The sequence below is a fragment of the Leptodactylus fuscus genome, chromosome 2 (assembly GCF_031893055.1).
Source record: "Leptodactylus fuscus isolate aLepFus1 chromosome 2, aLepFus1.hap2, whole genome shotgun sequence".
NCBI classification, from domain to species: Eukaryota; Metazoa; Chordata; class Amphibia; order Anura; family Leptodactylidae; genus Leptodactylus; species Leptodactylus fuscus.
This window is the reverse complement of record NC_134266.1, coordinates 82,740,829-82,753,176: the sequence shown is the minus strand read 5'-3', so window position 1 is coordinate 82,753,176 and position 12,348 is coordinate 82,740,829. Positions and strand designations below refer to the sequence as shown.

The following is a 12,348-nucleotide window of genomic DNA, read 5'->3' as shown; positions in this document are numbered from 1 at the left end:
TCGATCGCTGATCGGGATCTGATCTTTCCCGACCCTGATTGCTCAACTCTACTCAGCAGCTTAAAGCACTTTGCTGAAGGAGAAAGAAAGGAGAATAAAGGTTGTCAGGAAAAGGGACTGAGACATCAGCCCAACCTGAGGTCTGAAACCTAGGCTTTAAGCTATAAACAATGAGAAGGCATAATGAGCAGTATCTGGCAAACATAGCAGGACAGATAAAGCAATGTACTGGTTAAAGCTCTTTAGGCTCCGTTCTCATGGAGTAACACACCGCTCATTTAAACACATGTCAGAGCGAGGCGCTTCAAAACAGATCCCATTGACTTCAAAGGCCTCCCATTGATTTCAATGTGTAGCGTGCATAAGCCAGCACCCATTGAAGTCAATGGGATCTGTTTTGGGCTCTGACACGTGTTTACGTATCTAAATGAGTGGCACAATACTCTGTGGGAACGGAGCCTTAGATAGCCCCAGATCCACCCCTAAATAAGCTGGGAATACTTAGTGTTGATTAGGTTTTGCATAAATACATCCCATTTTGAGGCTGCATTTGCTCATGACAAACAGAATTTGCAATAATTTATTTTTTATTGAAGGTTTTGTAGGAAAACGCTCATTAGTTATGTGATGCCCAAAAGGCCTTTCTAAAGGTCCAATGTAACCAAACAAGCATATTGCTGTATAAAGAATTATTTTTGTCTGCCACAAAATTTTCCTTAAGTTGTTGTGATTAGTTTTAAGGTAAAAATTCTTACAAGAGGCTTGTACTTTTAAGTTTTTCTTAATACTTTACATAATAAAAATGTTCCCTTTAACTCTATAATGGACAGTGAATTAAGAGAAGTTTATGGTTTTTAATTTTTTTTTATATTGTTTCAAATAAACCCACCTTTCATTTTATGTGTGTATATACTGTAAATTCTTTAACAATTTGGACATTTTCGTAGAGGTTAAACCCTACTTCACCTTATCCTCATTGTAAAACGACAGGTACATTTGATTGGGAAATTGATGGGGACCTTTGTGCTGATGTTTTCCATATTTTACAGAAAAAAATGACATTTTCCTTATATTTTGTAAGGGCTTTTACTGAAGACTTTGCCTATAGTGAAAGCTAAGAACATTTTAAAGAAAATATATTTAAAAAGTAAGATGTTTTAGTGTTTTACATGCTTGAAAAAACAAAAACAAAACATATGTGCTTTTCTGTACAGTAGTGTATTTTATGTTGTTTATTTCAGGGTCCAAAACCCCTATGTATAAAAATTTTTAAAATTCTTAAAGGGATTATACTCTGAAAAATATTTATTTTATTTCCATGTAATAGAAAATAAATACCTGAATGACGGGACCCCAATAAAACTGAGAATAGGGGGTATTTCCCCCCTGCTGAATATTTACTTTAAACTGAGCTCTTGAGAGAGGTAAACCATTTGGCTATCTCCAGTGCACACCAGAAGGAAAATATCCCCCTTTCTTAGGGTCAGTGGAGGTCTCCATATTCCCTATCTGAGATTATAGAGCCTTTGAAGGGAATCGATACAAGGTTGTACATCTTTACTAAAGGCAAAAAATACCATAAGATATTTTCCAGTATTCAAATCTATTATATCTACTACAATGATGTGACCCCATGAAAAAATATAGAAATTAAAGAAACAGGGAAGGGACAGAGAAGACCAAAGCAAAAGATAAAGGTTTTGTCCACTTAGGTTCTGTACACAAGTCCAATTCTGTTTGGAAAAAGAACTTCAGAATTCAGATGTCTGACACTGAAGATGGAAAAAACATAAAAGTTAGTAATTCCACATTAAAATGTGAAAGTTTTGCAATTTCTGCAGCATTGGAGAAGAGTGTGATCACAGAAGTGGGAAGAGCAGGAGGAGAAGAGGTGGCAAATGTTATATAAGCTTGTATAAGCAGTGACTACAGCTTCACTGTATATCAGGGTACACAATGCACAATAACTTCTAGTATGTGTTGCACAAATGACTGAACTTCGAGGCAAAATGTTTCACACAGATGTTGAATTTGAGGATCTTAGGCCTGATTCACATTTGCATTCGATATTCCATTTGGGGAGTCCGCTTGGGGACCCCCTGAATGGATTACCAAATGAATTAAAAAGCGGTGAGCAGTGAACGCATACAGACCCCATAGACTATAATGGGGTCCGTGTCTTTTTCGTGTGGTGTCTGCATGAATCATGCGGAAGGAAAAGTACTTCATGAACTACTTTTTTCTCTGCATGACTCGTGCGGACACCTTGAGAAAAACACACGGACCCCATTATAGTCTATGAGGTCCATGAGTTTTCATTGCTCATCGCTTTTTAATGCGCTGGTCATTCCATTCAGGGGGTCCCCAAGCAGAATACCAAACGCAGATGTGAACCAGGTCTAAGACAATTATGCTAGTTTTATTTTTCACTAGAAGTGTATTTTAATCTCATCTACCGGGACATTGAAAAGAGCAAATCCCTCTTCATCTATGTTTTCATGGTCATCCATTTATTTGTATAGACTGTAAAAATCTAATTCCATCAACACTTTCACCCCACAATAACAGCTGGTACTCAGGGGCTTCTGTTGCTAGGCCAACAGTGGTTGGCTAATAACCACAAATCATAATTAAAGAAAGACTCTGGTGATATCAAATGATCCCTATGGTTTTAGCTGCTGAAACTACACTGGTTAGCTGATCAAACTGGAGCACCCCTTTAAAGGGGCTCTATCATTGGGAAAAGTCATTTTTAACTAAACATATACTTGCATAGCCTTTAGAAAGGCAATTCCACACCAACCTTTTGTACGTAAATCCCCTCAGTAGCTTTTGAATGAGTACATTTTTATCCATATGCTAATTAGCCTCCAGCGAGCACTGGAAGTCTCATGGAGCACTGTCTCTCTCCTCTGTGTACAGTGCAGGCTGCTGCTTCTGCTGCTGATGACTCATCTCCTTGCTCTCACACACATAGCAGAGAATAGCAGAGGGTTCTCACTAAGACTTCCTGTGCTCACTGGAGGCTAATTAGCATATGAAAAAAAAAAATGGGCCCATTCAAAAACTACTGAGGGCATTTACATACAAAAGGTATGTGTGAAATATCCTTTCTAAAGGCTATGCAAGTATATGCTTAGTTAAAAATGACTTTTCCCAATGATTTTGTGCATTTAAGGTTTAATATAGCAGTGGTTCTTCTTATCTGGTTGAATAAAATCCCTACTTGCATATAAACAAGCATTTAGTGAGTCATGTAGTTTTGGGTTGTCTATATATAACAAGACATTGTAGCTCTGATAACTAAGCACCATATTACAGCAGTTTCTGTAAACAACATGTAATTTGTCAGCACAAACCCCTCTTTTAGTTTCTATACATGTCAACTTTCATCTATACATTCAAGCCATTTTTGTTCTTACCCTATAACAATGACAGAACAATAATTTTCTCATGACATGAATTGAAAACATAAGTGACAATTCACTGTTCAAGTGCCCTAGTAAATGGGTATATTCATTGCAAGCCCCGATTAGGTGCTGCTAGCTGCTTAATACCATTGTTGTCCATGTGTCTTTTTTACATGTCTGGCTGGTTAATGATTTAATGGGTGTTATTTCGACAATGCCGGCAACCTCAAGGATATGATTCTTTTTCACCGCTGCACAAAAGATTTCTTCCTTCTCCGTACAACCATGCAAGCTATTAATTAGTGCGAGCTTTGTAAAGGTGCTGTGTAATTTGCTTTAATTATGCCTATGTTTATTGTGTTTTAGGATGAAAGACGAACTATAATTAATTTTGTAGAGTTTTACTTCATCATCCAGAGTGTGAATATTCTTTTCCTACAATTTCCTGCAAAATACTTTACCCTTCAAACTTTTTTTCGTGATACAGTACATAGTTATCAATTGATTTATCTCAATTTGTCCAGAAAATCTGCTGAGAATGGCGGCTTATTAGCCAATGGGGGAATTTATTAATCAATACTATTGAAAGGTACACAAATTTACGAGTTGGCCAAACTGGTGCAAAGTGTGCCGCATTGATCAAAATGACACATATGGCGCAACGTGACAAGACTTTTCTCAGTATTATCCCACTTCATCTTACTGATGACTTTTACATCAATAATTTGTGACATTCTCTGGAACTCACTGCCCCAGACTATTAAATTTGATTCTAACAATTCCAGCTTGAAAATTGTTGTCTAGGACTTGTGTTTCCAATAGTGCCAAAATATCAGGTACTGTTACTTTCTAATATACAGTGTCCTTCCTTATCTATGTTCTTTACTGAACTTCTCCAGATCAGTATGTCTCAAGATACCCAACTTTTTAGAGCAGAACTTTTTTTTTTTTAGGATGGGGCTGTGAAATCGCAATGAAAAATGCTGTGCTTTGCTATGTGGAGCTTTAGCCTTAATGCTGTGTCATTTGTGATCACCCAGCAATTCCATTGTGAATTAAAGGCTTTAAAGGATTTTGTTAGATTTGTTGTTACAAAATTATATTGAATTGGTTTAATCATAATTTGGACTCCATAACCAAATTAAAGCTAAATTGAAAGGTTCCATTTCAACGATCCTACCTATACTGGTAGCTTATGTGAATTGACGTTTCCTAAATATATTGCTTTAGAAATGCAGCTTTGTTTGCCTGCTAAGTGAACTTATCCCTTCCACTGTTTATACAGCGTTGCTAGAACCACAGATCTGTGAGATAGGACAAGTGACGTCACTTGCTCAGTGCTTGGCAGGACAATCAGTTCAGCTAATTGCAGTTTGCTGATAAAGTTGAGTCTGTTAACTCTCTATGTAAACAAACAGATTACACTGTGTATGTTCTCTACAAGCCTGTGCAAATTATCTGCATAAGTATTGTGATACTTCAATGTCCCTTTCAGCAAGCTGGGAGGGGAGGGGTAATACAGGAAGTGAGAACAGACTGCAAGCAAACTTCTGAAACACTGAGATGGGAAAACCCCTTTAAGGGTGGACAGCTCCTTAACCCCATTTAAAAACTGCAACCATTATGATGATCCTAATAGGATAACATCTGCCTTCTGCATGTACTTTGTAGATCATGTACTGTATAACAGAAATTTGATCTATCTTGGCCAGCTGCACCTCCAATATACATGTCATTACATCATGACAACACATACATGATGCGTCTTTAGTTTGCGTTTGTAGCTGTACAAATTGGGAGTTAATCTGATTGTCCGGGGTAGAGCATTCCAGAGAAGTGGTGCAACTCGGGAGAAGTCTTGTATACGAGCGTGGGAGGTTCTGATAATAGAGGATGTAAGTGTTAGGTCATTGAGTGAACGGAGAGTACGGGTTGGGCGGTAGACAGAGATGAGGGAGGAAATGTAGGGAGGTGCGGCATTATGGAGAGCCTTGTGGATGAGAGTGATAACTTTATATTTTATTCTATAATGAATAGGCAGCCAATGTAGTGACTGGCACAGACCAGAGGCATCACTGTAGCGTCTAGCCTGATAGATGAGCCTGGCTGCTGCATTCAGAATAGATTGTAGAGGGGAGAGTTTAGTGAGGGGAAGACCAATTAGTAAGGAGTTACAGTAATCAAGGCGAGAATGAATCAGAGAGACAATAAGTGTCTTTAGTGTATCTCTGGTGAGGAAAGGGCGTATTCTGGAGATGTTTTTGAGGTGGAGGTGACATGAACGTGTGAGTTGACCTTTCCTGCGAGTGAAGGAAAGGTCTGCGTCAAACATGACCCCAAGGCAGCGGGCCTGCTGCCTAGGAGTTATAGTAAGGCCTGAGACTACAATGGATATATCAGGGACAGATTGTTACGGTTTGGGGATCTCTGACCACGGACTGGCCCCCGACTGATAACTTCTCAGTCCAGCAAAGGAAAAACACACCAAAAAAAAGGAAAAATGAGCAGTTTGGACTTCTAGTGTGGATCCTCCTACACCCTGCCTAGCACAACTAGAAGTAGCCGTGGGCCCGACTAACTTGCCTGAATGGGCACAAGCACAGCCGGAGAATTAGCTAACCTATAAAGTGAAATAGAGCCCCTGTCTAGCTTCACGTTTATGAAGGCAAGGCAGATACAGAACAAGCCCCCCACGGATGTCCAGACTTGGACTAACGGTGAAAATGAGTAACGCAAAGCATAGGGAGAAAATAAACGTGAAACACAAAATAACTGAACTAAGCAAGGGATAGGGAAAAAACAGAACTTAGGATCACACACCAAAAACCCCTACCAAAAAAAATTCCAAACCTCCAAACAGAAAAATACCTAGGGCTCGCTGCGCCCGGAACACTATGCTTGGATAGGAGCTCAATACTTAATAAACCAGTACTGTGTGAACAGGAGCAAGAAACTGGATGGGCCGGGATGCAGATGGTAGCAGCTTCTGACAACAGACCATTTCTGGAGCACAGGAACAGAAGTTTAAGACCGGCATCAGATAGCATGTACAACAGCCTTATGTAATAACGAGAAGGCCTCGCCCATAGCCTGTAAGGTATTCAGCACTGCGGAGAACTTAACCCCTTCAGAGGCCAAGACACACCAGGCACTGATCCACCAGGCATCTCACCACGTGATCCACGCCCGAGTGCCAGAGCAGAAACAGCATGTCTGGTGTGAACATTCCCCTGCCGTGCATCAGGTGATTCATGCGCCGAATGCCGTCCGGACACTCCGTGCCAGAACCCAACAGGCCGAGACTGCTGAGACCTGGTCATAACACAGATCTGTTAGATGATGGAAACAGTAGTAGTTCAGTCTTAGAGAGATTTAGTTTCAGAGTGAGGACATGATATTTGAGACAGCAGAGAGACAGTTGCTGGTGTTCTGTATGAGTGCAGGGGTGATGTCACGGGAAGATGTGTATAATTGGGTGTCATCAGCATAAAGATGGTACCTGAGGCCAAATCTGGCTATGGTTTGTCCAATGGGGGCTGTATATAGAGAAAAGAGCAGGGGGCCTAGGACCAGCCCTGAGGAACCCCAGCAGCAAGGGGAAGAGGGGAAGAAACAGAGCCCGCAAATGATATACTGAAAGTGCGGTCTGAGAGATAAGAGGAGAACCAGGAGAGTGCAGTGTCCATGAGGAAGACTGAGCGGAGCATAGTGAGGAGAAGATGATAATAGTTTAGAGCTGTATCTAAACATGTATGCAAGGAACATAGAGAGCATGTATGCATATTCTGAAATCTTCCAGATGGTCCATGTACATGATGTAAAGTTTGTACTTATGTAAAGTGCCTGCAAGTAAGTTATATGGAGATGTACTAAATGGAAAATGCTAGCAATGCTATCATGGAGTAGATGGAGAAGCTGGCTACCACTCTGCCATGGAAAGTGAGCTCAGGGAACTGGGGAAAATATAATTTGGAGCTGCAGTATGCCCATTATCTGGTATTTGGAGGAGAAATGAAATGATCCATCTTTATTACGTCTGTAATTAGGTTTAACATTCTATTTTACTGACACCTTTCAGATCACCCCTTTAGGCACATTTTACAAATGAATTTCTTCACGGATATCACATGACGATAGTCCACGGCCAGCACACCATCTGACCTAGTCACAGATATCTCTTCTCTACACTTGACTAAGTCCTCAACTAAGGACTTACTAAGTCCTCTCAACATTACTGGAAAAAGTCATCCAACTTACCCATTTACCTTCGGTGGGTAAGTTGGATGACTTTTTCCACTAATATGGGGCCATTGTCTCTACTTGGTATTCATTAGCTACCATTATCTATAGTCACTTATTATTTGCTATATGTGTCAGCTGTATCCATGAGAGCTAATATTTTTGGTGATGCCATTATTCTACCATGAACCATGTGTATTTATTAACCGTATGATTTGTTATGTATGCATAGAACAACAACTGTAGTGACTTACACATGACCTACACATATAGATGTTTTATTGCTTTGCATTAATTTACATTTATCTAGTGGCTCTTGGGTCCTATGCCTATTATTACAGATAAAGATATGGAATTAACAAAGTGCATGTTAAAAAGTTGTACTTGACAATAAGTATACTAGAGGGGCCAATGACAAATTTCTAGACAAAGTTTTACAAGTTAATGGGGTTATGTCATGCACATTATCTATCCCTTATCGGTGGAATAGGAAATAAATTTCTGATTGGTTGGGTCTGAAAGCTGAGACCCCTACCAATTCAGAATACAGGGGTGAATGTAGTGGTGGACTCATAATGAACATCCCCACTCCATTCACTTCAATGGAAATGCCAGAGATAATGCTGTACCAGTCTTCGGGCACTGGTGCTCTGTCTGTTTTGGTGGGTGACATTTCCCAGTTTGAACTCTCTCTGCGTCCTCAACATGCAGAGTTAAATAAACTTATGGAGTCAGTGCCCTGCTCTACCATGCTGTCTACAGCTTTGGACAGTAAAGCACAGTATGCTTAAGTATGTGCCAAGCTGGGGACAAAACAAGTCAGACGAGAGCTGGAGGATGAAGACTGCCAGAGGGCATTACACAGTGTGAGAGGGGTAATTATAATGTGTGGGACCACTAAGGGAGTATTATACTATGAAGGGGACACTACAGAGACGTTATACTGTGTCCAAGCAATAACTAATTAGAATGGCACTTTTACTGTGTGGGGTATGAAAAGGGTTGGGTGGAAATGGATGGTGTCACAGAGGGGCATGGGTGTGGTTAGGGGCATGATAAGGCACAAAAAATGCACCATATTTGTCCCTCTTTGTGAACTCCGAAAATTATGAGGTATTCTTAAGCAGTGGAAATCAGCCTATTTATGAAACCATTGCACTGGGCCCACCAGTGTGTTAAAACAGCCCGAAACCACTTTGCCTCTTCAGATGAGACCTCTTAGCTATAGGCTCCATTGCAGCTGTAATGCCTGCTACCCTTGTGCATACACTTAGGTTTTTGCATTTATTTTGACATATAATCTATCATTTTGTACCAGCGAGGTGATGTGCTGTCGTTCATAACTCCAGCATGCCCAGCAGTGTATTATAGATGCTATCTTAAAGCATATCAAGACACAACAGAGTTTTTCATCACATTTCAAAAAGTACAAATATGCAAAAGTTATCTAATACAATGCATTTTATATGCCTATTATTCTATTTTGCAAATATGACACCACAATGAAATGATAGCATCTAAGCATCAACAGTATATATTTTATAGAGGATATAGAACCGTATCTCTACCTCTCTTACCCTTGAGTCTCTGGAAAGTGCAATCAGTAAAAATTCTGACAGGCTTTGTATTTTTTCCCTTTCGAAAAAGACATTGTTATCTGTACAACGGTATCCAAGGTAGAACAGCTTGTCTTGTCTCATGACCATGCATCAAAACTCTATCCACAAACGGCCCCTGGGAACCAACTTACTAGAGTCCACTGGGCACAGACAGCTGGCAGCATGTTCTGTGCATTGCTTGTGATTCTGTATCTCAGTAATGTATTTCTCAGAGCTATGCTTTTAATCTACCATGAATAAGAAACTGTCCTTCCTGTTTTTTAAACTCTTGGTTACACTGTGCACAACTTTAGCAACAGCAAGCTGCTGACTAATATATATCTGAAAGGTAGAAGATAGATAGATAGATAGATAGATAGATAGATAGATAGATAGATAGATAGACACGTGGACAAAATTGTTGGTACCCCTCGTTTAAAGAAAGAAAAACCCACAATGGTCACAGAAATAACTTGAGTCTGACAAAAGTAATAATAAATAAAAATTCTATGAAAATTAACAAATTAAAGTCAGACATTAAAAAATAAAAATAAAAATCATGAAACAGGCCTGGACAGAAATGATGGTTCCCGTAACTTTATATCTTGTTGCACAACCTTTTGGGGCAATCGCTGCAATCAAACGATTCCTGTAACTGTCAATGAGACTTCTGCACCTCTCAGCAGGTATTTTGGCCCACTCCTCATGAACAAACTTCTCCAGTTGTCTGGGGTTTGAAGGGGGCCTTTTCCAGACGAAATGTTTCAGCTCCTTCCAAAGATGCTCAATTGGATTTAGGTCAGGGCTCATAGAAGGCCACTTCAGAATAGTCCAATGTTTTCCTCTTAGCCATTCTTGGGTGTTTTTAGCTGTGTATTTTGGGTCATTGTCCTGTTGCAAGACCCATGACCTGCGACTGAGACCACGTTTTCTGACATTGGGCAGCACATTTCTCTCTAGAATCCCTTGATAGTCTTGAGATTTCATTGTATCCTGCACAGATTCAAGACACCCTGTGCCAGATGCAGCAAAGCAGCCCAAGAAAGTAACAGAACCTCCTCCATGTTTCACAGTAGGGACAGTGTTCAGCATATACTTCTTTTTTCCATCTGTGCTGATGTGCCTTGCCAAAGAGCTCGATTTTTGTCTCATCTGTCCATAGGACATTCTCCCAGAAATTTTGTGGCTTGTCAACATGTAGTTATTACTTTTGTCAGATTCAAGTTATTTCTGTCACCTTTGTGGGGTTTTCTTTCATTAAATGAGGAATACCAACAATTTTGTCCACATGTGTAGATAGGTGCATGGATAGATAGATAGATAGATAGATAGATAGATAGATAGATAGATAGATAGATAGATAGATAGATAGATATTGTCAAAAAATAGGTAGCACTGCAAAAATATATAAAGATTAGGTGCTTTATTACCTCATACCAGGATAGACAGATAGATAGATAGATAGATAGATAGATAGATAGATAGATAGATAGATAGATAGATATTGTAAAAAAAAAATAGGCAGCACTGTAAAAAAATGTAGGTACTTTATTAGCTCATACCAGGATGATGGATAGATAGATAGATAGATAGATAGATAGATAGATAGATAGATAGATAGATAGATAGATATGTAAGCAGTCCCTCTAGTATTCACCCTTTAAAGGAATCTTGACTCAAGAACTGCCAGTCAATCACCCTCCCCCCTCCTTGCCTGCTATGGTTGACTTTCACATTGCTTGGACCTGTGAATTATAGCAAAGAGGTCTTTGATGCAATGAGAGAAATATTGATTCCGTTGTTGCTCTAAACAGATTATTGGGAAAAAAGCTAATATATCAGCAATGGATGGCATTAATCTGAAGAGAGAAAAATATATAGTCATGTCCAGGCAAGTTGTTTGGCTGCAACAGTTCAAGGAGTCAGGAACAAGCAAGTGGTCAGGATAGGAAGAAATGGTTGATACGTTGGCAGCAAGGATGACAGGCAGAGTATCAGGCAGGACAGGAAGAGCAGACAGAAATTTAGTCAGCAGCAAACCAACACACTGGTCAGGACTGGTGAAAACTGGCACACCTAAAGGGAACCTAGCATATTAGAATTGCTCAGGCAGAGGGCAGCACATAAGAAGCAGAACAAGGTATCTGTGATTTACCTTTGTAAGCAGAGACATTGACCCTCTGCTTCTTCTACACTGTCACCATGTCAGACATAACCTTTGACAACTCAAAAATATAAAAAAATAGTAATGGTTTGCAAGAAAAGTCCTTTGTTCACAGAATAATTTCTGAAACTAAGCACTGAATAGTGTAAGAGAAATAAAAACATCCGATCTATATGCTACCCGTTTGTCACCAGCACACTACCTCAGCATGTGTACGGGGACAACCTTAGCTGGTTAGGTTATTGGAGTCATGTTCATAAATCGAATCATAAAACCCAGTTCACCAGATCTAACTCCAATACCATTGTTCATAGTTTCTGTAATTTTTAGAATCTTCGACATCTCAAAGAAGCTATTTTTAGGGATCTAAAAGATGCTGCAATAAAACGGTAAGGATCATGCTGAAGTATTTCTCCATCCTGTATTATCAGTCTCCCCTTGAAGATGTTGAACATTGTTACATAGGTAAAGGTCTTCTGATACTTTGGCCATTCATTTGTGGGTCCCATAGGTAAACCTGTACAAGATGATATGTGAAGACAATTTAAAGAAGAGGTTGGGTAGAAAGGTAAATTTGTCCAGGAATGGTAGAACATGAAGAAAGATGAAGAGCCTAAACACAATGGTCTTCGTGGACTTCGTATTTTATTTTCTACTGAAAAAGAAACATAGATTTTAATTGGTTGTTATAGGTCATTTTTCTCTGAAACATTTGTCTCACATGTGTGGCATCAAAGCTCACACTTTAGTACAAATGCTCACGAGTTTGTAGAATCCAACAGCAATTACACAGTAGCTGAATTCAAGACGTCTGACGTAATCCTATTTTTTTTTTTTTTTGTATAAAAAGCTTCCCCTGTGAGACAAATCTGGACATGTTGAAAAAAGTAGCCAAGATTATGTCTACTTCCATCAGTGTGGTGTCTCCTGACACATT

The 12,348-nt window shown here is 39.5% G+C and overlaps 1 protein-coding gene and 1 long non-coding RNA gene across 2 annotated transcripts in view; one reads left to right on the top strand and one right to left on the bottom strand.

The window, feature by feature from the left end:
- The window catches only part of TAFA3 (TAFA chemokine like family member 3), a 374,342-nt gene that overhangs the window by 210,477 nt on the left and 151,517 nt on the right, over positions 1-12,348 (top strand). The gene's annotated exons all lie outside the window — the stretch shown is intronic.
- The window catches only part of LOC142194750 (uncharacterized), a 231,383-nt gene continuing 228,850 nt past the window's right edge, over positions 9,816-12,348 (bottom strand). Inside the window, exon 3 of the long non-coding RNA XR_012715047.1 lies at positions 9,816-9,851. This is a non-coding gene — a long non-coding RNA (uncharacterized LOC142194750). The remainder of the gene's footprint in view (positions 9,852-12,348) is intronic.